Raw genomic sequence first — 26,343 nt, 5'->3', positions numbered from 1 at the left:
CCAAAATGTAAAGGTCACACAGTGTTTTTAGGGTTGTTGTATGAATTAAATGAGACAATATATATGAAAGCACCTAGCAACTTAACACAATAAATGCTCCAAAAGATTCCACTTTTGATGATTTTACTTGATCATATATTTTCAGGGATATTCTACGAATCAAGCAAGTTCACTCTCATTTCAGTGTTGCTACACACAACGTTTAACCCATAAACAATCAGTTCTTAGGACACAAAATGGTATTCATATAGGGAGTCAGAACATGGCTCAACAAAAGATGGGGGAACCTTGGCTGCTGCAGATTTATTATGGCCTCAGGTTTTTCAGATTTGTATTTTATATGTTACAGTAAGGTAAAATTTATAGTTAAAGGTAGGTGACACTAAGAGCCTCGGTGGCGCAAATGGTTAACTGCTGGACTACTAGCCAAAAGGTTGGTGACTCGAACTCATGCAGAGGCGCCTCAGGAAACAGCCTCGGGCTCTGCTTTTGAAAGGTCACAGTCTTGAAAACCCTACGGAGAAATTCTACCCTGCACGCATGGAATCACTATGCATTGGAATCAACTCAATGACAACTAACAGAAACAACAGTATATACAAACACACTTATGTTCTAAATAATGAGTTCAATTCTTGCCATTGGTTAATGTAATTCAACAGGCGTTTATTGTGTAACTAGTGTGTGGGAGCCCTGGAGAGGATCTATAGATCAATGGATTAGGATGAATTAGTGTCTTGGGGAGGATGTACTCCAGGAAAGGAAAAAATACTCTTTTCCTTACCATGCTTGATTCACATACGTTGTCCCAATGAAGGCACTTTGATGCAGATGCCATACCTATTTAGACGGTATGGATTTAGGGCATATCCTGACCCTGACCTGTGGTCAATAACTCACTGTGCATTAAAGTCCTCGGTCTTAACATAACAGACCAATGGCACAAGGTGCTGGGATGGGATAATTTTGTACTTTTCCTTTTAAGTAAGCAAGGCCTTTTTAAGCCGTGTGGACGAAGCAGTAACTAAAAGTGAGAAGACTTTTGCTATGTACCAGTCCTAATTTCTTAAGTCTTTATCTTCTCAGATCCTTTGTTTCTCCAATTATCAAGTGAGACTTTAACACTTGTCTTCATAAGTGTTCATCACAACTCATGGCGCTGGGATAAAGAGCAAATGAAATAATGTCGGTGAAAATGTGGCTTTCAAAACCATAACATGGACGTATTCATTAATATATTTTCTGTATTTATTTATGCCCTTTCCTAAAAAAGATTATAAAAAGAGCTCTAATTCCCTACTTCCATTGCTAAGAAACAGAGGGGAAGCAAATATGCAACCACAAGGCTAATATAACCACTGTGTCTAAGTGTCTAATTAGGTTCTGAATTTTCTAGTGGTCAAAAAATAAATAAATAAGAACTATAGTAAATTCCATGATGATTATTGTCATAAGGGAGGGATGTTTCAGTCTATAATATGTTCCTATACCTGTTGCTGTCAAGTTGATTCCAACTCATTGTGGCTTCATGTGTGTCAGAGCAGAAGCAGGGTTTCCAATGACTGATTTTTCACTTGACTGCTAGGTGCACCTGGATGGATTCTAACCTTAACCTTTCAGTTGGCAGCTGAGCATATTAAATCACTTGCATCACCCAGGGGCTCCCACAACATATTTTACTTGGCATTAAATTCTACAACCAATGGTTCACAGGGGTTTCTCATGTTAACACTGTTAGTGACAATGTTTCCCTAATGTTAATATAAGTGTCTCATGCTATTTCTTGAGAGTTTTTTTTTTTTTTTTTTTTTTGATAAAAGCTAAAAATATAACATGGAAGCCAGAATCAACAAAGCGATTCTGAGGAGAGATAAAACTAATCTGGTCCAAATCTGTGACCAACCCTGACTGAGAGAGGGAATTTAGGATACAAGTAAATATTTCATTAGAGTAATTGTTATTTTATTGTTTTTACTTCAATCAATGCATGGTGATAGAGAAGTTTATGTTTTTACAAGTAAAGTCACCGTAAGTAAAAGAATGAGGTTTTCAGGACACATTAAAGTCAGTCGAAGAAGGTATTTAACATCTAAACATTTTTACATTAACATTTTCATTCCAGGGATTTGATCAAAAGCCTATACGTCAAACCCTTTTCTTAGAACACACTAAAACAAGATCCTGTTGAGTACATAAAATTGCATACCAGAATCATTTCCATGTGGTCAAGAGCACATCCCGTAGAAAAAGGATAAATTGAAACAACCAGTGAGACTCTTTCCCCTATCCAATGGGCAATTATCTTCATAAAAATGTTTGTTTTTGCATGTTTTTTGTTTCCTTGTTTTTTCTTTTTTTTTTTTTACATCATAGGTCAATACAACTCTCACCTCAAGTTTTACATTTCCACAGAACTATAAACATGACTTAGCCAATCTTTTTGTTACCAGGAAGAATTGTACTGAAAATGCTGAACTCCTATAATAAAGGCCATTTTCAGAGAAGAATTAAGATACACAGAAGATTTTCTTAGTGTCCTCAATGGCGGAACTGGGTTGTCTCTTTGTAGATTATTTTCCACGTTTCTATGGATTATTTTTACAAAGCACTCTCCAAAAGTCTTGTCTTATTTAATCCTCCACCACTACCCTTAGAATACTGGCTCTGCCCCTCCCTCATTTGTATGACTTTTGACAAGTTACTTATACTCTAAGTCTTATTTCCTCATTTGTAAAATGGGGTCATCTGTAACATAACTTACTTGAGAGTGTTATTGGGGGTTGAACAAGGTAAATCAAGTGAAGTATTTAACCCAGTGCAGGCACAGTAATAATTATTCAGTGGGTGTTTTAGCATTTATTAATACTATTGTCATTATTTCCACAAACACAATTCCAGAAAATCATTGCATGAAATGGGGATATCAATGTTTATAAGAGAAAAACAGACTTTTACCTTTTCCTGCTTAGGGAAGGTATGGCTGCTTTTCTTTACTCAGCTGAGAAATCTCATGTGCAGAAACAGCATATGAATTAACCCTGCGGAATTGCATAGAATCAATGGCTGTTTGTTGAAAGACTATGTACCTACACATATATACACACACACATACTCTCACACACTCTCTCACACACATACGTACACATACTGTTCAATAATGAGCATGGACAATTGGTTAATACTTGCTCTCATTTCTTCTAGGCTGTGCTCTTGCTAATTCTGCAAAAGGTAAGTTTTGCATATGTTTGCCTGTAGGTCATATTATAGCATATTTTTTGTCTTGATCAACTTAATGTTTACATTTCCCTGGATTAAGGTAGAAGAATCAGAATGGCTGGATGCTGCACAGTAGACTGATAGTTGAAATTAATCCACATTCCTAGTAGCCATCTTCACACAGTAAACTGCTGGATTTGGGATGCCATTGACTATAAATTAGAGTGTTTGGTGATATGCTCTGAACTATTTTCAACAAATGGACTCCATTCCTTCCTGTGGCTTTTGTGTCTAATGATTAGGGAAAACATGGAATCTAGTTGTTTCTAAGGGCTGTTTCATAGGGTCACTATGAGTTGGAATCGACTCAACGGCAATGGGTTCAGTTGTTTCTAAATCTTTTTTTGCTTTTGGTTCTTGCTAAACCCATTGCTGTCAAGTTGATTCCTCACAGCCACCCTATAGGGCAGAGTGGGAGTGCACCATGGGGGGTTGGTTGGTTCTTGCTAGTAGCTAGTAAATAAGCTGACACTTATTGAGAGCTTCTGATACAGAAGGCATTGTGCTGTATTCTGCATGCATTTCCATATGTAATCCTCGCAATACCCTCTATGAGGTGGTACAGTATTTTTCCCCCATTTTATTGATGAGGGCAATGAGCTAAAATTAAGTTCCTTGTACTATATCACGATGTGGTACATCTGGGCTTTAAACCCAGAACATCTGAATCAAGAGTTCATAGACTTAGTTCTCTATTCTTTCTCTAAAAGAGTCACAGAACAAGAAATGCCAAGTTCAAAGCCCTAAAATGTAGTGGAGACAAGGTGGGAGATTGGTGCATGGTCTTCAGAGTACCACAGGCTAGAATTTAATCCCAGTTCTTTTAATTATTTGTTTCATGAATATGGATAAATTTTTTTCTCTCTTTTTTTCTGAGCAATATTTGCCTCCTCTACAAATGAAATAATTACAGCTAACTCACAGTCATTGAAAAGATAAGGAAACATACATGAAATGTCTAGGATAAGGTATCTTGTTTAGCAGGTACAGAATAAATACTTGTTTCCAGCCTGTTCTGCCAGTATACATACAAGGGAAGTTGCTAGAAGCATTGGCTCTAGCTCTGCTAGTCTTTCCTCCATTTCCGATAACAAGGTGGCCCTGGACCTCACCTGCCACGCCAGGCAAGGAAAGACAGTAACACCTTACCTGACCAAGGTGGAGGGGTTATGAACACATCACTTCTTGAGATCCCTTTCCACTCCAAGTGCTATTGATTCTGAAGTTCTGACTCTGAAGACCAGACACATAAAACGGAAGTTTCCTTAGGAAACAGTTCAGTCTTATGGCCCATTGAGCAGCCACCATCATTGTCATTCATTATTTCTTGACACTGCATATTCCTTGCAAAACTTCAAAGGCCATTAAGTGCACTTTTCTTGTAGTATCATAGCCACAATGGGAGACATTTAGGAAATACAGTTAGCTATGACCTTCTAAAAGTTTGAAGAATTTGGATTAGCCACTTTTCTCCATTTTCTATAATGCCCTTTTTTCTAAAAATTTCCAAACCATTTCACTGCCAACACCACCACATTTCCATGCGTTGTACCCTTCATATGGATCACACTTCGTGTACAACTTCTAATGGTTCAGATGCTTCTATGTCAACAATTCAACTTTACATTGTTGATGTCTGGGGTATTTATTCCACATGGAGATGCAGAATTACAGAGTAGCTTGAAGCCTGTTCCCTAAAGGCATGCTGCTGAGGTTGAAATGTGGGCTCTGGGACTTGCCAGATGCATGACATCAGGCCAATTGCTTCTCTCCCTGTCCTAATTTCTTTATTTGTAAAATGGAAGTAGAAATAATATTCTCTTCATAGGTTATTGTAAAGATTAAATAAGACTAAAGCTTTACATACAAAGTTCTCAGAACAGTATCTGGCATTTGGTTAATGCTAGTGAACATTATCTCTATTATTACTTACAGACATGGCGGGGATAAATAAATGCTAAAAGCTAATTATTAAAAATATTTTTTTTACTTGGACTCATTCATTAAAAATGCAACCTTAGTCTTTAAGACTTGGAAGTGTCCCAAGTGAATGTTAGCAGAGTTCATTGATTAACTAGACCTGCAAGCTGAATTCTGAGTTGTCTTGTTGTCATTGATGGTAGTAGTGGTAGATTTACTTTTGGGTTCTTGTGGGTATGTGGTGTCACTTCAATATAGATCATCAGAAATCATTATTTGTGACTCCCTGCCCCACTAATGTGTCCTGTCCTTTCAAAAGAACAGAAGAAACTAATCGAACAACTTCTGCGGCTGCAGCTCATGAGCACCTCTGCGTATTATACCTACCTCCTCCTCCTTCTCAAGAGCGCCTTCTACTTGGCCATTGTCGTATTCTGTCTGCTCAGAAGAACAGAAGTCTGTGGCAACGGAAAGAGTTCATAGCAGATGGTGGCACAAAGGGGCCATCTTTTCTTCATCTTTTATTGTTCCTAAAACTTTCTGCTCAGAATCTAGCTGGATTTTCTTTCTGAGTTTCAGTTATTTCAGTTCCCATGTGTACTTTTTTTTTAAATCATGTTTTTATTGACAAACTGAAACCACTGGACAAACTAGGAAAAGCTTACTTTGTAACAAATCAAAAAATTCTATCACTACCCAAGGGCAGGGCCAAGGTGTCACTCAGGGAAGCCTTTAGCATCATGTTTTATTATGATATCCACCAACTTCTCCAAGCCAAGCCAAATAAACACACTGATTATAGGCAGTGTGCAGTTTCTAGTCATGCCCCTTTACCAGTTACCCGTTGGCATTGCATTGATTCTGACTCATGGTGACCTAATCTGTGTCAGATTAGAACTGTGCTCCACAGGGTTTTCTGTGGCTGATTTTTCAGAAGTGGATGACCAGGCCTTTCTACTGAGGCATCTCTGGGTAGACTCTAGTCTCCACCCCTTTGATTAGCTGTGGAGGACTTAACCATTTGCATCACCCAGAGACTTCCTGCCATGCCCACTTAGTGTGTTCCTTAACCAGATAGGCCCCTTAAAATCTTCCATTTTATACTCCCTGAAGCCACCCTCTTTGCTATGTGAATTCTGTCCTTTGTTTTTTACATATAGGAACAATAAATTTTAAAAATATTAGAACTCTGCTTTTCTCCATGCATGCTTTAATTTAATAAAATCTAACTGAAAGTCCAGGGTAGGAAGCAGCATAGCAGTTGAGCTATAAAATCCAGTGTTGGTTGTAATGATGGTCCAATTCGAATTCCTACTTCTTTCTCTGAGATAGTGGTTATGACTCTTTCCTTGGAGCACTGGCTCTGAGTGGAGCCACAGCCAAACGAAGGTGTAATGTTACTTCTCCTTCAAAGATTGCCAGGTTCAGATTCATTTGGTTTGGCACATTAGAGCAGCAATAACACAATGCCTAACATGACTTGCACTGCTCTGTATGAGAGGTGCAGAAGCATCGTCTTTGCTGATCTTCACAATAAGCCCATGACAGCAGCACTAACACCAGAGAGGCAGTGTGGTAGAATGGTTAAGTGTATGCACTGTGGACCCAGAGTGCCTGGATTTGGATCCTGGATCTGGTATTTAGTATCTATGTGACTTCAAGAAAGTTACTTGCACTCTCTGTGCCATAATCTCCTCATCTGTAAAAGTTACAGTGCCCTATCTCCCAGAGTTGTTGTGTGGGATAGAAGATTGCTTGGTACATGCAAGGCCTCAACAGCATTAGCATCTTCTGGCATCTTCTGCTGGTCAGTCTACTTTAGAAATAGTAGGTACCACAAAAACAAGCACTGACAATTAACTCTAATCTTATTTCTCTGTAGAGAGGTTAGATGTGGAAGGAGCAGGGACTTAGTGAGCTCCTACTATGCAGCAGGCAACTTAGATACACAATCTCATTAATCCTCCAAGAGCCTTGGAGTTAGATACTGTTGTAGTCCACCGTTTATACAATACAGAGAGTTACTTACCTGCCCAAAGCCACTACTTCGTAAGTAACAGTCATGATTTGAATCCACAGCCCATATTTTTCACACAGCACATATGGCTTTCCCTTTATCCATTTTCAGCTGGAAAAAAAAGAAAATTGGCATTGCTTCGTCATTAAAGTCATCCTCCACTAAACCTCCTCAACATTCATCTCTCTAGTGGTGTTGATCACTTCAGAGATGGTACTTAGTTAGAAATGAAGGAAACCCAGGACGACAGCCTCAGAAGACACACGCAGCCGCTAGAGCCAGCTTCATCTTTTCTTTTCTCTTCTGGACAATCCAAGCCAGTCTGAACACATCCTGCCCACCACAGTACATGACAGAGCAGAACATTAGTTTCAGGAACAACCATTGCCTAGGGCTAATGCAGCCCTTATACACACCAAAAGATTTCAGAGAAAATCATATGGAAATCTTGAAAAGGAAATGGAGAAGCTTGGTTAAGGAAAGGACAGAGGAAAAGGGAAGCTCTCAAAATGTAACCAGTTTCATCAATTCTGACTCATGGCAAACCCATTGTGTCAGAGTAGAGCCACGCTCCACAGGGTTTTCAATGACTGATTTTTCAGAAGTAGATCACCAGGTCATTCTTTGGAAGCACCATTGGGTGGAGTACAACCTCCAACCTTCCAGTTAGCAACAAAGCTTGTTAACTGATTTCACCACCCAGGGACTCCTCTTGAGATATAAGAAAATGAAAAACTGACAATATTTCACTGGTCTCCCTTCACTAACCCACGTTACTATCTCAAAATGGTCATCAACCCAAACCCGTTGCTGTTGAGTCAATTCTGACTAATAGAGACCCTATAGGACAAAGGAGAATTGCCCCATAAGGTTTCCAAGGAGCGGGTAGTGGATTTGAACTGCCGACCTTTTGGTTAGATGCCGAGCTCTTAACCAGTACACCACCAGAGCTCCTAAAATAGTCACTAGAGTATTTAAATAATGAAAACTGGAGGGAATATTGAAATGGTGGATAGAGGGTGAAATTTAAAAAGTGATAGTAATACTTCTGTTAAGGGTGATGGAAAACTTTGGGAACAGATAAGGGTTATGGGGGAGCAACCTGATGAACATAATTATTTGTCAAGGAACTTTATATGTGAAGATTGAGGAAATGGCAGATGTTTTGTTACATATATATTTACCACAATAAAAAAAGAAAAACATTTTAAAATGGTGTAATCATAATAGTATCTAATACTTAGAGAAAATTTACTCTATGCCTGGAATTGAATTAGATTCATTTAATTATTTAATCTGCAAAAGCTTTTGAGGTAGGCATTATTATTGCATCCACTTCAAAAGAGGAAATTGAGGCACAAAATGATTAAGAAATTTTCAAAGGGTCAGGCAGATGCTAAGTGGCAGAGCTGGGCAGTTAATAGCTGTAGACATTAAGAAATGCTTTAGTCACGTGGGAAGTTGCTCAGAATACGAGCTGAACAGAAAGAAGAATAAAAAACCTTACACATATTGAATGCTTAACTCGTAAGTATATTTATTTTGCATAAAACCACATTAATTTCCATGTATCCTTGAAGGAAGAATATCTAGAAGTAAATGCACCATAATGATAATTGTTATTGGTCTTGGTGATATCACCATGGATGTTTTCATTTTAGTCTTCACTGTTTCTCTGAATTCCTTCAGTGACCATCCTTACCAGCATGTCTACTCATTAGCTGTGTGATTTTCATTGAGTCACTGAACTCCTCTGTGCTTGATTTCCTTCATCTGTAGAATAAAAACTGCAAACATCCATATATTGTAATGGTGAAGATCAAAAAGGTGAAAGCATTTAGAAACGTCTAAGTCTAGCACATAAGAAATTCATTAACTATTTTCTATTATAAATATCAATATTATTTATACATATTAAAAAATATCATGTTGAGGGAAAAAAACAAAACCAGTTGCCATTGAGTCAACTCTGACTCGTGGTGACCCCAAGTGTGTCAGAGTAGAACTGTGCCCCACAGGTTTTTCAATGGCTGGCTTTTCAGAAGTAGATTGCCAGTCTTTTCTTCTGAAGCATCTCTGGGTGAAGTTGACCCTCCAACCTTTGTTTAGCAGTCCAGCACATTAACAGTTTGCACCACTCTGGGACTCCATGTTGAGGAAAATTGTTGGTAAAATAGCTCGTAGGCAAGGAGAAATCATTGCCATTTCCACAGTAGGAATTAAGGCACCTCTAAGGGCCCCTCACTTTTGTGCCAAGAAGCCCTATTGAGGCCACCACCCCATCTCAAAATCTGCAGGATAAGCATGAAGACCACAAGAAACAGCAAAACCAGATGGTGTTAAAATGTCCAGTCCACCACTTCCTTGCCTCCCCTCAATTCAGACAACGCCTTCCTGCCATGAACCGAGGTGTCCAGCCAATATGCCCCCACCATTTGGCCTTCTTCTTGAGGACACAGTCTGGCAGACAGGATGTCACTGCTGGGAGCACTGACCTTCCACCTTTGGGTTGGTAAGTCCTTCCCTGACCATTCCAGTCTAAATAAATGAACCAAGTAGCCCTTTTAATGTTCCCTTCTGACATTTTCAAAGCTCATTGGAAATTCTCTTCTTTTACTTTCAGTTAGACTTGAAGTATTAAAAGTGGAGCAGTCCCAAATATCTATTTCCACAGTAGTAAAGAAAAGTGTTGACATATATTGCGGTGTATCAAGCACAAGTTTTGAAAATGAAGTCGTTCACTGGTACCGGCTGAAACCAAATCAGGCTTTGGAGTATTTGATACATATCACCTCAACAAAAAACCCAGCTCGAAGTCGCTTAGGGGAGAAGAACAGCAAAGTTGAGGCAAGAAAATTTTCTCACTCTTCCACTTCAATCTTTACCATACATTTTATCAAAGAAGAAGATGATGCCATTCACTATTGTGCAGGATGGTGCCCACAGTATTAGAAGTGCCAAGACAGCCCACACTAGATCTCCTCCTCAGGCGTGCCCACCTTATCCTCCCCAACAGTGGCAACCACAACCAGCCCCCAACCTGGGCTTCTAGCCTCAGCCTCATCTTTTCTGCAGCACTTCCTGAGTGTTCCAGAGAGCCATCTTGGGTTATGCTCATTCATTAGCCTCTAACTGACACCAGAAATTGTGCTTGGAAACCATTATTTAATACTATTCCTTAATGAATTGAGAATTAATGTCCTGGGAAAGGCTGTGTCACTATCATATCACCATCCAGACACTTGCAGTACATGGGTAAAGTTCACGCTGAGGGAAAGAGTCACTGTGTGCCAGGAATCTTAGATATATTATACATAAATTATCACGTATGGTCACATATAATCAAGACTACCCCTCCACAATGTAATTATTATTGGTCTATTTTACAGAAAAAAAAATTAATGTTTAGTGTTTGGCCAATGATAAGAAATTCATGTTTTTTGAACTGGACAGTGAGGCCACCCTGAAAAGTTTAAGGGTCGTAATTCTTTAAGTGAACCTGGTTACCACCCATTTATCAGTTTGTTGTCCTTCTGTGGCTTGGGTGTTGCTATGATGCTGGAAGCTATTCCACTAGTACTTCAAATACCAGCAGGGTCACCCATGGTGGACAGGTTTCAGTGGAGTTTCCAGACGAAGACAGACTAAGAAGAAAGGCCTGGAAATCTACTTTTGAAAATTAGCCAATGAAAGTTCTATAAATCACAACAGAATGTTGTCTGATACAATGCTGGAAGAAGAGCCCTCTAAGTTGGAAAGCTCTCAAAATACACAATGGCTGCAACAAAGGAATCGAACATATGAATGATAGTGAAGATGGTACAGGAATAGGTTTGCCATGAGTTGGAGTCAACTCAATGGCAACTAACAGAAACAAATGACACCTGGAGGTAAATTTGGATGGAGCAAGTGCCCTTCCTCTGGAAGTTGTAGTGGGGAGGATGGTCCCTTCCCTCACATTCAGGGTTCTGCCAACATGATATCATCAGAACACAGCTCTGAGTTTTGGGGACTGTTAGATGAGGCTACCATGTTGGGATAACCCTTGCTTTTGCCTATGGAAGAAGAGAGAGATTGGGCCAAGACAAAAATAGCTAACAGTAGTGTATGTGTGTGTGCGTGTGCACAGCGTGTGTGAGTTCTCTATTATTATTCTCACTCTTTGCATATTCTAACTCCTTTAACTCTGGCAGCAATCTGTGAGATGTTTTCATTATTATTATGATCATCAAGTGTCTTTGACCCATGAGGTAAATGAGAATCTAAGTGATTTAGTCACTTTTCCAAGTCACACAGCTGGTACGTGGTAAAGCAGGGTAGAAACCCAGGTAAACTAGCTCCAGAACCTGTCCTTGTAATCACAGGAGGATATAGAGAAGTGCTATGTATTGTTCTTTCTGATATTTCATCAAGAAATTGCAGTCTGTTCCCTTTTTGGAAGACAACTGGATTATAGATGAAATTTAATTTCTCTGACTCATGAACTACATGGTTACAAAAATTAAATTTAAAAAAACAAAGTTCTCCATTGTCTCTGCAGAGGGCTTTTTAAAATGAGGTATGAATAATATCAATGAGAAATTTCAGTTTTCTTTTTTCCAAACTGTAACATACTGTCCAGATTTCATACTCCTGAGTATTGATTACAAAACAAGCCAACAGAGGAATCAATGCTTGTGCTGGATACAACAGGCGCACCTCACATTTCTGGAACAATGTTTGCTTCATGTGAAAATTAAGGTGGGAACTGAACCAAAAACAAAAAAAAAAAAACCTGTTGCCATCAAGTCAATTCTGACTCATAAGTGACCCTACAGGACAGAGTAGAGCTGCCTTATAGGGTTTCCAAGGAGCAACTGGTGGAATCAAAGTGCCTACCTTTTAGTTAGCAGCAAAGCTCTTAACCACTGCACCTCCAGGGCTCTGGAATGACATATAGCACTTATTTTCATATTCCCTTGATTATGAAGACAGATTCTGGAGCCAGATAACCTGGGTTTTTATCCTGCTCTGTCATGTACCAGCTGTGTGACTTTGAATCCAGCAGCCATTCTTTGGAAACCCCGTGGGCAGTTCTACTCTGTCCTATAGGGTCGCTATGAGCTAGAATTGACTCACTGTCAATGGGTTTGGTATTCTGGTCTTATACATTATTCCTACACCCATGGATGGAGAATACTAAACCAATCTTTACGAAACAATCATTGAAATGAATTATTATGTGCTGAATCACGTGACCAGGATTTGAGTGATTAGGAGTTGTCACAGAATAAGTAAAATGTCAGTAAATTATCCCTTTGTTTCTGAAGATGGCAAATAATAAAAATATTTTTGTCTTATTTTACTACTCTCTGGAATAATTGTGAAGTAAATGAAAAATCTGCTTTTTTTCTCTGCATTTTTTCTGATAGTAGTACACACAAGTGCCCCCTGGAACAATACAGATATCACCTTGCATCTGTAACAACGTGCTGTCTTATATAAATGACCATTTCCAGAGTCATGGCAACATATTTGCCCTTATCCTCTATTCCAAGGACCCAGGTCCTATTTTTCAAAGCATGGATGCTATTGAAGGAAATGAAAGGAATTCACAGGAAAGGATGACACAGGAGGTAGAAGCTGGGGGTCCAACAGTCTTCCTCCTTCTCCTCCTTGTGAGTCACATCCTGTCCCTGTGACTCCCAACCTTGGTGATCCCTCAGGGTGGACCACGATTGGCTTCTTGAGTCCAAACAAGGCTTTACTCTTAGCTAAATTTTTCATATCAGCTAAGGTAGAGAGTAGTCCCTGAGAGAAACTCAAATAATCTGAGGACATGAGGCCTTTTCAGAAAGGAATGCATAGAAAAGCCTGTCAAAATACCTCTGTGGACTTCCTTACATGGCTGAGTCTTGTAATGCTCTGAACAGCTGCACGGAGCAGTAATGACGTATCCAGTAATGGGAACACAGACACCCCATGTTCAGATCTTACAAGATAATCTCCGTTGGCTTTTCAGGTGTCAGAGTAAACAGTGGAAAACAAGGAAAGGGGCACCTAATTTATATTGCATGCAAGAGATAAAATGTGTCTGCACATTTTTGAAGCAATGCTTCGACAGTATGATATTTCGGAGAGAACGGGTGAATCGGTCTGAGATGCATCTCTGCCTACTGCCAGACATACACATTCGTACAAGGAATTTTTTTCTAGATTATGAATCCCATTACCCAATCTTCCCAACATTCATGGGGTGCAGGAAGCCGGAGAAGTGCATAGCAGATCATAAAGGACCCCAGGAAACCACCCAAGCCATCACTTCTTACTTGAAGCCAGAACCAGCAGCCCCCCTGCCTGCCACTGACCTGAGATCTGCAACTAACAGGGTGCTCTTTCTTTTTCTTGCCTGAAAGACAGGATGCCACTGCTGGAGAAGAAGAATTATTTGGAGAAATAAGCAGCGGAGAATTTTTGCAAATTAATAGTAGACATTAAACCACAGAAGCGAAAAGTTCAAAATCACCAAGTAGGATAAACTGAAAAAAAAAAATCCAAAATCCAGGCATATCATATTTTAACTGAAGAAAGTCAAAGAAAAGGACAAAATCCTGAAGGCAGCAAAAGGCAAACATACTAGCCTCCTCAACAGAAACTATAAAGCAAGAAGACAGTTGACTGAAATCATTAGAGTTGAGAAAAACAAAACAAAGTAAGAACTCTCAACCTTAGAATTGTATACCCAGCAAAAATATCCTTCAACAGTGAAGGAGAGGCCGGAAACAAGATGGCAGAATAGACAGGCTCTTCCAGCAAGCCCTCTTTACAATAAAGACCCCCCCAAAACAAGTGAAACGAGTATATTTGTGACAGGCTGGGAGCCCTGAGCTTCAAAGGCAAGCTTAAAAAGAGAACTGAGGGGCAGGGGGAGGAAGACACCGTTCAGAAGTGGAGAGGAGTTACTGGACCTGAATCACGGGGAGCCCTCAGGCACCATTCCCAGAGCGGCGGTGGCGGTGGGCTGGTACTAGAGTTTGGTCACAGTTTCCTCAGGGAGAAGCAGCCAGCCACACAGCCCACTCACAACTCCAGAACCTGAGGAGAACGTTGCTCTCGGCAAAAGCTAAGTACTTGCATATATTTTAAAGAACGCCCCCCCCACCCCACACACAAACCGGCTTTCACGGCTGAATTCCCTGGGCCTCAGATAGGCCCTGTTGAGCACCTAGAGCCATTCTTCCAGCTCTGGGGAAGGAAAAAATTTGCATTTGGGGGAAAAGACAATTTGCTAGCTCCACTAACCGGGGGAGCTCAGGACAGAAGCAGCTCCTGTCCAGGCATAAACCATCCGTGGACTTTGAGGACCTTTCCCTTCTGCATGGACCTGTGTGGGCTTATTTCAGGAGAATAGTCCCTTGTTGGCAGATTCCAACCATTTCAGCTGTGCAGTGGAGAGGTTGGTATTTGATGTTTGACATTGCTTTGCCTATTAAACAAGGTCCCCACCTGCCCACATCAGGGACCTAAAGACTGGTAGCTCCACTCAGGTCACCCAGACACCCACGACAGGGGTCCAAAGATAACTGGTACCTCCCAGTCCTTACAACAAAAACTTTGGGTGCCCATGGTCCGTCTGCAGAACCCACCCACCTGCACGATCTAGGGAACAAGGACACGCTTTCCTCACAGACACTAGGGGGTTGGTTTTCAGCCCCCTGCCTTGTTCAGAGCGTGAGCCCCTGCTGCAATCAGATACCAGTATATAGGCCAATCACCCCTGCCCCTCTAAAACTGTAGGACAGAGCCTGTACCACACACTTGATGATCAGCTCCCTGGAAATCTGAGCTGAATTTATACAAGAAAACTGAATGGACTCCTAGACTGATATACCTGATAACAGTTCTAGCCAGCTGGGGACAGGACATCAGAGCTCCAAAGGTTAAAATAATCAAGCTACCTCACTCAAGCAACCTATAGGGGTGTACCAAAACAGAACAAAGCAAGCAGCTACTGACATAGTAAGCAAGCATAAACTAACACAATAATTTACAGATGGCTCAGAGACAACAGTCGACATCAAGTCACATAAAGAAACAGACCATGATCACCTCAACAGGCTCTCAAAACAAAGAATCCAGGGATCTTCTAGATGAAACTGCATTCCTGGAATTACCAGATGCAGAATACAGAAGTTTAATATACTGAACCCTTCAAGACATCAGGAAGGAAATGCGACAATGCGCAGAACAAGCAAGGGAACACAGATAAAGCAATTGAAGAAATTAGAAAGATTTTTCAGGAACGTAATGAAAAGTTTAATAAGCTGGAAAAATCCATAGACAGACAGCAATCAGAAATTCAGAAGATTAACAATAAAATTACAGAAGTAGACAACTCAATAGAAAGCCAGAGGAGCAGAATTGAACAAGTAGAAGCTAGAATTTCAGAACTCGAAGATAAATCACTTGGCACTAATATATTTGAAGAAAAATCAGATAAAAGAATTAAAAAAAAAAATGAAGAAACCTTAAGAATCATGTGGGACTCTATCAAGAGAAATTACCTACGAGTGACTGGAGTACCAGAACAGGGAGGGATAACAGAAAATACAGAGAGAATTGCTGAGGATTTGTTGGCAGAAAACTTCCCTGATATCGTGAAAGATGAGAAGATGATATCTATCCAAGATGCTCATCAAATGCCACATAAGGTAGATGTTAAAAGAAAGTCACCAAGACATATTATAATCAAACTTGCCAAAACCAAAGATAAAGAGAGAATTATAAGAGCAGCAAGGGATAAATGAAAAGTCACCTACAAAGGAGAGCCAATAAGAATAAGCTCAGACTACTCGGCAGAAACCATGCAGGCCAGAAGGCAATGGGATGACATATTTAAAAAATTGAAGGAACAAAATTGCCTGACAAGAATCATATATCCAGCAAAACTGTCTCTTAAATATGAAGGAGAAATTAAGACATTTCCAGATAAACACAAGTTGAGGAAATTCATAAAAAACCAAAGCTACAAGAAATATTAAAGGGAGTTCTTTGGTTAGAAAATCAATAATATCAGGTATCAACCCAAGGTTAGAACACCGGGAAAAGCAACTAGAAGTCAACCCAGACAGGGAAATCCAAAAAAACAAAGCAAGATCATTAAAAAAAAAAAAAACAAAACTCAAAACAGGGTAACAGCGATGTTATTATATAAAAGAAGATAACATTAGAATAACAAAGAGGGACTAAGAAATGTAATCACACACTTCCCATATGGAGAGGAAGATGCCCTTTATCACCTCTCTTATTCAACATTGTGTTGGAGGTCCTAGCCAGAGCAAATAGGCTAGATAAAGAAATAAAGGGCATCCAGATTGGAAAGGAAGAAGTAAAAGTATCTCCGTTTTTTTTTTTTTTTTTAATTTGCAGATGACATGATCTTATACACAGAAAACCCTAAGGAATCCTCTGGAAAACTACTGAAACTAATAGAAGAGTTCAGCAGAGTATCGGTATACAAGATAAACATACAAAAATCAGTTGGATTCCTCTACACTAACAAAAAGAACTTCGAAGAAGAAATCACCAAATCAATGCCATTTACACTAGCCCCCAAGAAGATAAAATACTTAGGAATAAATCTTACTAGAGATGTAAAAGACTTATACAAAGAAAACTACAGCACATTTCTGCAAGAAACCAAAAGAGACTTACATAAGTGGAAAAACATACCTTGTTCATGGATAGGAAGACTTAACATTATAAAAGTCTATTCTACCAAAAGTGATCTATACATTTAATGCAATTTCGATCCAAATCCCAACGACATTCTTCAATGAGATGGAGAAACAAATCACCAACTTCTTACGGAAGGGAAAGAGCCCACAGATAAATAAGGCATTACTGAAAAAAAAAAAGAACAAAGTAGGAGGCCTTACTTTGCCTGATTTTAGAACCTATTATGTCAAAACAGCCTGGTACTGGTACAACAACAGATACATGGACCAATGGAACAGAATTGAGAATCCAGACATAAATCCATCCACATATGAGCAGCTGAGATTTGACAAAGGCCCTAAAACAGTTAAATGGGGGGAAAGACAGCCTTTTTAACAAATGGTGCTGGCAGAACTGGATATCCATCTGCAAAAAAATGAAACAAGACCCACACCTCACTCCATGCACATAAATGAGCTCAAAATGGATCAAAGACCTAAATATAAAATCTAAAATGATAAAGATCATGGAAGAAAAAGTAGGGACAACGTTAGGAGCCCTAATACATGGCATAAACAGTATAAAAAACATTATTACAAATGCAGAAGAAAAGCTAGATAACTGGGAGCTCCTAAAAATCAAACAGCTATGCTCATCTAAACTTCACCAAAAGAGTAAAAAGACTATCTACAGACTGGGAAAAAGCTTTTAGCTATGACATTTCTGATCAGCACCTGATCTCTAAAATCTACATGATACTGCAAAAACTCAAATACAAAAAGACAAATAACCCTATTAAAAAATGGGTAAAAGATATGAATAGACACTTCACTAAAGAAGACATTCAGGTAGCTAAGAGATACATGAGGAAATGTTCACAATCATTGGCCATTAGGGAAATGCAAATCAAAACTACAATGAGATTTCATCTCACTCCAACAAGGCTGGCATTAATCCAAAAACACAAAATAATAAATGTTGCAGAGGTTGTGGAGAGATTGGAACACTTCTACACTGCTGGTGGGAATGTCAAATGGTACAACCACTTTGGAAATCAATTTGGCACTTCTTTTAAAAGCTAGAAATAGAACTACCATAGGATCCAGCAATCCTGCTCCTTGGAATATATCCTAGAGAAATAAGAGCCTTTACACGAGCAGATATATGTGCACCCATATTTATTGCAGCACTGTTTACAATAGCAAAAAGATGGAAGCAACCAAAGTGCCCATCAATGGATGAATGGATAAATAAATTATGGTATATTCACACAATGGAATACTACGCATCGATAAAGAACAGTGAGGAATCTCTGAAACATTTCATAACATGGAGGAATCTGGAAGGCATTATGCTGAGCGAAATTAGTCAGTTGCAAACGGACAAATAATTGTATAAGACCACTATTAGAAGAACTTGAGAAATAGTTTAAACTGAGAAGAAAACATTCTTTTGTGGTTACGAGAGGGGGGATGGGAGAGGGGTATTCACTAATTAGTTGGTAGATAAGAACTACTTTAGGTGAAGGGAAAGACAACATACAATACAGGGGAGGTCAGTACAACTGGACTAAACCAAAAGCAAAGAAGTTTCCTGAATAAACTGAATGCTTGGAAGGCCAGCATAACAGGGTCGGGGTTTTGGGGACCATGGTTTCAGGGGACATCTAAGTCAACTGGCATAATAAAATCTATTAAGAAAACATTCTGCATCCCACTATGAAGAGTGGTGTCTGGGGTCTTAAATGCTAGCAAGCAGCCATCTAAGATGCATCAATTGGTCTCAACCCACCTAGATCAAAGGAGAATGAAGAACACCAAGAACACAAGGCAATTACGAGCCCAAGAGACAGAAAAGGCCACATGAACCAGAGACTATATCATCCTGAGACCAGAAGAACTAGATGGTGCCTGGCTACAACTGATGACTGCCCTGACAGGGAACACAACAGAGAACCCCTGAGGGAGCAGGAGAGCAGTGGGATGCAGACCCGAAATTCTCATAAAAAGACCAGACTTAATGGTCTGACTGAGACTGGAAGGACCCTGGTGGTCATGGCCCCCAGACCTTCTGTTGGCCCAGGACAGGGACCATTCCTGAAGCCAACTCTTCAGACATGGATTGGACTGGACAATGGGTTGCAGAGGAATGCTGGTGAGGAGTGGGCTTTTGGGATCAGGTGGACACCTGAGACTATGTTGGCATCTCCTGCCTGGAGGGGAGATGAGAGGGTGGAGGGGGTAAGAAGCTGGCAAAATGGACACAAAAAGAGAGGGTGGAGGGACAGAGTGGGCTGTCTCAGGGGAAGAGTAATTGGAGTATGTAGCAAGGTGTATATAAATTTTTATGTGAGACTGACTTGATTTGTAAACTTTCACTTAAAGCACAATCAAAATTATAAAAAAATAAATAAATATAAATTGAACAGTAGGAAAAAAAAGTGAAGGAGAAATAAAGATTTTCTCAAAGAAAAACTGAGGAAGTGGTGCAAACAGTTGATGCCCTTGAATGTTAACTGAAAGCTTGGAAGTTGAAATTCATCCAGAGGTGCCTCGAGCGAAAGTCCTGACAATCTACTTCCAAAAAATTAGCTTTGAAAGCCCTATAGAGCACAGTTTTATTTTGACCACACATGGAGTTGCCGTGAGGTGGAATTGACTTTAGGGCAACTGATTTTTTTTCACACCGGGCAACTTCCTCACAGGAAAAGTAGATCAGAGTGTAAAACACATGCCTCAGAATTACTCCACCCAAGGGGATAGTGAACTGAGGTGTGTATACACCAATTCCCATCAGTCATTGTTGAGGGATGCTTTAGGGGTATTAATCTCTAGTATGTCCAGCCTGCCGTGTGCCTGAGCAGAGTGATTTTTCATGGTTCTAGAAGAAGTCTTCAGGATCAGAGATGCAAATACAGGAAGTTGGAAATTATATGGAGTCCACTGATATGGTAAAAAACTGATATGGTAGGAACTAATATATATGGGTAGGACTTCAACAGCATGAATTAAACACCATGGAAATCTGGCAGTGGGGAGGCATGGGAATAAAGACCCTGGCTTTATTCTCTTCCATCTCTAATCTTTTGCTGTCCAAACCCAACAGGCATTGTGAGGGCAAGGAGCCCATTGCGACAGTACATGTTAGTCAGTGCTTTTGGGCACAGAGTAGGATAGAGAAGGGTGAAGACTGCATCAAGAGAAAAACATGAAAGATATCCAGTGGTACATTCTAGAGGACAACTATGAAGTTCACTTCATTAGACCAATACCATAAAAAATTTACCCAACAAAAATGAAAATATGCTCACAAAAAGACTTGCGAATATATATGGGGTACATCCACACAATGGAATACTACTCAACAATAGAAAGGGACGAACTGTGAAATGGTGGGAGTAACATCGATGACCAGGATCAGCCCCAAGCTGATTCTTACGTGGTGAAGGTCAACTGTCCAAACTTTTTAGCAGTTCTGACACCAGCCATCTGTCCCACAGCACCTTCTACTTCTAGATTTGATAATCCTTTGAAATGGCCACACAGAACACACAGACCATACTTACAGGTAAGTGGTTTATGAAGGATGTAACAGGGTACAGCTTGAGATCAGGAACCTCAAGCTACAGCTCAGGATAAGGATCAAGAATCATGTAGGCAATGTCTGGAAGGCTCCCCCAAAGCAGAGAGCACATTCCTCCCTTCTTCAGTGCAGGACAGATCTCTCAGCTCCTCTCAGCCAGGCAAGCAAGAGGCCCTTCTCTGTGCTGTGCACACCCCTCACAGCCATGCAGGTCTCCTCTCAGCCCAGTCAGGGCAGCTCTCGTGGTTTTTCCAGTCTCTGTCAGGCCAGCAAGTCTGGCCTTATTTTGCTAGCTAGAATTTTATTCTACATTTTTCTCCAGCTCTGTCTGGGACCCTCTATTGTGATCCCTGTCAGATCAGTACTGGTTGTACTGGACTCAGCCTGGTAGAGGTTGTGGTAGTTGTGGTCCTTTAGTCCTTTGGACTAATCTTTCCCTTGTGTCTTTTGTTTTCTTCATTCAACAGTTTTCAACTTTAAAAAAAAAAAATTTATTGTGCTTTAAGTGAAAGTTTACAAATCAAGTCAGTCTCTCACAAAAAAATTTATATACACCTTGCTCTATACTCCTAATTTCTCTCCCCCTAATGAAACAGCACACTCCTTCCCTCCACTCTCTCTTTTCATGTCCATTTGTCCAGCTTCTGACCTCCTATACCCTCTCATCTCCCCTTCAGACAGGAGATGTCAACATAGTCTCAGGTGTCTACTTGATCCAAGAAGCTCATTCTTCACCAGTATCATTTTCTATCCCATAGCCCAGTCCAATCCCTGTCTGAAGAGTTGGCTTTGGGAATGGTTCCTGTCTTGGGCTAACAGAAGGTCTGGGGACCATGACCTCCGGGGTCTTTCTAGTCTTAGTCAGACTATTAAGTCTGGTCATTTTAGGAGAATTTGGTGTCTACCTTCCACTACTCTCCTACTCCTTCAGGGGTTCTCTCTTTTGTTCCCTGTCCGGACAGTCATCGGTTGTAGCTGGGCATCATCTAGTTCTTCTGGTCTCAGGCCTATGTAGTCTCTGGTTTATGTGGTCCTTTCTGTCTCTTGGGCTCATAAATACTTTGTGTCTTTGGTGTTCCTCATTCTACTTTGCTCCAGGTGGGTTGAGACACATTGATATGTCTTAGATGGCTGCTTGCTAGCTTATAAGAACCCAGATGTCACTCTCCAAAGTGGGATGTAGAATGTTTTCTTAATAGATTTTATTATGCCAGTTGACTTACATGTCCCCTTAAACTCTGGTCCCCAAACCCCCAACCCTGCTATGCTGGCCTTCCAAGCATTCAGTTTATTCAGGAAACTTCTTTGCTTTTGGTTTAGTCCAGTTGTGCTGACCTCTCCTGTATTGTGTGTTGTCTTTCCCTTCACCGAATATAGTTCTCATCTACTATTTAATTAGTGAAAACCCCTCTTCCTCCCTCCTTCCCTTCTGCCTCTCGTAACCACCAAAGAATATTTTCTTCTCTGTTTAAACTATCTCTCCAGTTACTATTATAGTGGTCTTATACAATATTTGTCCTTTTGTGCCAGACTTATTTCACTCAGCATAATGCCTTCCAGATTCTTCCATATTATGAAATGTTTCATGGATTCATCATTGTTCTTTACCAATGCGCAGTATTCCATTGTGTGAATATACCACAATTTATCCATTCATCCCTTGATAGACACCTTGGTTGCTTCTGTCTTTTTACTATTGTAAATGGTGTTGCAATGAACATGGGTGTGCATGTATCTGTTCTTGTAAAGGCTCTTAGTTCTCTAGGATATATTCCAAGGAGTGGGATTGCTGGATCGTATGGTAATTCTATTTCTAGTTTTTTAAGGAGGTGCCAAATCTATTCCCAAAGTAGTTGTACCATTTGACATTCCCAGCAGCAGTGTAGAAGTGTTCCAGTCTCTTCACATCCTCTCCAACATTTATTATTTTGTGTTTTTTGGATTAATGCCAGCCTTGTTGGAGTGAGATGGAATCTCATTATACTTTTGATTTGCGTTTCTGTAATGGCTAATGATCGTGAACATTTCCTCATGTATCTGTTGCTACCTTAATGTCTTCTTTAGTGAAGTGTCTATTCATATCTTTTACCCGTTTTTTAACTGGGTTATTTGTCTTTTTGTATTTGAGTTTTTGCAGTATCATGTAGATTTTATGATTGGAAATGTCATAGCTAAAAGCTTTTTCCCAGTCTGTAGGTAATCTTGCTTGTTTGGTGACGTCTTTGAATGAGCATAACCCAGAACCCAGTGCCATCGAGTCGATTCCAACTCATAACAGAGGTGTTTGATTTTTAGGAGCTCCCAGTTATCTAGTTTCTCTTCTGCATTGTTAGTAATGTTTTATATACTGCTTACGCTGTGTATTAGGTTTCCTAGTATTGTCCCTATTTTTTCTTCCATGATCTTTATTGTTTTAGGTTTTATATTTAGGTCTATGATCCATTTTGATTCAGTTTTTGTGCATGGTGTGAGGTATGGGTCTTGTTTCACTTTTTTTACAGATGGATATCCAGTTATACCAGCACCATTTGTTAAATAGACTGTCTGTTCCTCATTTAACTAACTCTGGGCCTTTGTTAAATATCAGCTGCACATATGTGGATGGTTTTATGTCTGGATTCTCAGTTCTTTTCCCTTGGTCTATGTACCTGTTTTTGCACACAGTAGTCAAAACGGCCTGGTACGATATGTTCTAAAATCAGGTAGAGTGAGGCCTCCAACTTTGTTCTTCTTTTTTTGGTAATGCATTACTTATCTGGGGCCTCTTTCCCTTCCATATGAAGTTGGTGATATGTTTCTCTATCTCATTAAAAAATGTCATTGGAATTTGGATCGGAATTGCGTTGTATCTATAGATGGTTCTTGGTAGAATAGACATTTTTACAATGTTAAGTCTTCCTATCAATGAGCAAGGTATGTTTCTCCACTTATGTAAGTCTCTTTTGGCTTCTTGCAGAAGTGTCTTGTAGTTTTCATTGTACATCTCTGGGAAGGTTTATTCCTAAGTATTTTATCTTCTTGGGGGCTACTGTAAATATCATCGATTTGGTAATTTCCTCCTCGATGTTCTTTTTGTTGGTGTAGAAGAATCTAACTGATTATTGTGTGTTTATCTTGTATCCTGATACTCTGCTTTACTCCTCTATTACTTTCAGTAGTTTTCTTGAGGATTCTTTAGGGAAGTGCGTATAAGATCATGTCATCTGTAAATAGAGATACTTGCAATTTTTCCTTACTAATCTGGATGCCCTTTATTTCTTTATCTAGCCTAATTGCTCTGGCTAGGACCTCCAGCACAGTGTTGAATAAGAGCGGTGATAAAGGGCATCTTTATCCCTCTAGGGGAATGCTTTCGGGCTCTCTCTATTTAGGATGATGTTGGCTATTGGTTTTGTTTAAGTGCCCTTTATTATGCTGAGGAATTTTCTTTCTATTCATATTTTGCTGAGAGTTTTTATCATGAGTGGGTGTTGAACTTAGTCAAATGCCTTTTCTGCACCTATTGATAAAATCATGTGTTTTCTGTCTTTTGTTTTATTTATATGATGAATTATATTAATTGTTTTTCTAATGTTGAACCATCCCTGCATACCTGGTATGAATCTCACATGGTCATGGTGAATTATTTTTTTGATAAGTTGTTGAATTATATTGGCTAGAATTCTGTTGAGGATTTTTGCATCTAAGTTCATGAGAGATATAGGTGCATAATTTTCTTTTTTTGTGGTGTCTTTACCTGGTTTTGGGATCAGGGATATGCTGGCTTCATAGAAAGAGTTTGGGAGTATTCCGTCCATTTCCATGCTCTGAAATACCTTTAGTAGCAGTGGTGCTAACTCTTCTCTGAAAGTTTGTTAGAACTCTGCAGTGAAGCCTTCCAGACCAGGGCTTTTTTTGTTGGGAGTTTTTTTTATTATGTTTTCAATCTCTTCTTTTGTTATCAGGGTTCAAGAAAGGAGAGTGCTGACATGTTGTGGGGCTGTTAACCAATGTCATAGAATAATGTGTGTACTAACTGTATCATGAGAAACTGGTTTGTTTTATAAACCTTCATCTAAAGTACAATAAAAAAAGTATTAAAAAATTGCTGTAAAGAAGAATGTGTATATACACTGGTACCAAGAGAAGCCAGACCAACCTCTAGAATGAACTCTATGTATTTCTTCAAATGAAAATGTTCATGAACAAAGTGTCAGTGAAGAAAGCTATGAAGCAAGGAAAGGGCAGAATGACTTGTCTATTAGTCTCAGAATACACCAAGTTGCTGAGGAGAATGCAAGGATGTATTACTGTGCTTGTTGGGAAATACTGTGTCAAAATGCCCCACTGTAAATGTACAAAAACCAACTACCACACCCACGACCCACACATACATCTCCTCCTTTCTACATCCCAGAGGGACCTATTGTCCAGAGAGTACTTTTCTCCTGCACATGTATCTTCACCAAGGTCTGAGCAAGGAGTCCAAGTGACTCATCCCATAATGCTGCTTTTAGCTGGGTCACTAAATCTTCTCTCCTCACCCCATGGGGACTTGGATGGCTCTTGTAGAGTGTCATGAGTTGCCTCTGCTTCACTGTCTATAAAAGCTTCCTGGGAAGGCGCTCAAAATGGTTTGTTGACTTTGAATGAGTGATGAAAGATACAGGCCTTTTGAGTGACAGAGACATGATTTCAAATTCCTGCTCAGCCGCTTACTAACAGTGTAATCTAGGAAAGTTACTAAATCTTTTCATTCTCCTTTCCCAGTTTTAAGTGGGAATAGTGTCATCAATCTCATAGAGTTGCTGAGGACCGAATGAGGTGAGGTAAATGAAAATTCTTAGGATGTTGTTCCACAACTCACAGTGTCCTCTCCCATTTTGATTAAATCACACCATTGAATCATCTCAGCTAAAATAGTGGCATTTAGAAGCATTCTTTAAAAAAAATGCACCTTACATTTATATCCAAACAACTATAAAATTAGTTCTAATTCTGGAAAGCTAAGAAGGTGAATGAGAAAAGCAAAGAGGGTAGTAAACGAAGGGAGATTTTTTTCCTCCAATGTTTTGGTTGATTCACAATACAGTACAGTAACATCATAGTATCTACAACAATAAAAAAAAAAAACAACAATAGCTACAGGAATTGGTAATGCTTACAGCACTTTGGGCAAACTACTGACATACAAAATGTACGTACCACTGTGTAAGGTTGTGAAATTAATTTGTTATCTCATGGATATTGTAATATACAGTAATGATCCTTTCCTTCCAATTCTCATGAAAAGCCATGCATAAATACCCAAAATTCTCACAAAATATGGCAAGAGGTCTTTTTAACAAATGGTGCTGGCATAACTGGATATCCATCTGCAAAAAAATGAAACAAGACCCACACCTTACTCCATGCACAAAAACTAAATCAAAATGGATAAAGACCTAAATATAAACTCTAAAATGATAAAGATCATGGAAGAAAAAATAGGGACAATGTTAGGAGCCCTAATACATGGCCTAAACAGTATACAAAACATTATTAAGAATGCGGAAGAAAAACTAGATAACTGGGAGATCCTAAAAATCATACACCTATGCTCATCCAAAGACTTCACCAAAAGAGGAAAAAGACTACCTACAGAATGGGAAAAAGTTTTTAGCTATGACATTTCTGATTAGTACCTGATCTCTAAAATCTACATGATACTGCAAAAACTCAACTACAAAAAGATAAATAACCCAATTAAAAAATGGGCAAAAGATATGAATAGACACTTCACTAAAGGTAGCTAACAGATACTTGAGGAAATGTTCACGATTATTAGCCATTAGAAAAATGCAGATCAAAATTACAATGAGATTTCACCTCAC

General features: G+C 39.5%; 1 gene segment (V, D, J or C); it reads left to right on the top strand.

Annotated features, from left to right (window-relative positions):
- The window catches only part of LOC126081592 (T-cell receptor gamma chain C region C10.5-like), a 74,459-nt gene that overhangs the window by 9,535 nt on the left and 38,581 nt on the right, over positions 1 to 26,343 (top strand).

The sequence above is a fragment of the Elephas maximus genome, chromosome 8 (genome assembly GCF_024166365.1).
Source record: "Elephas maximus indicus isolate mEleMax1 chromosome 8, mEleMax1 primary haplotype, whole genome shotgun sequence".
Lineage (NCBI taxonomy): Eukaryota > Metazoa > Chordata > Mammalia > Proboscidea > Elephantidae > Elephas > Elephas maximus.
Note: the sequence above shows the minus strand (reverse complement) of the source record. Positions and strands in the feature narration are given on the sequence as shown.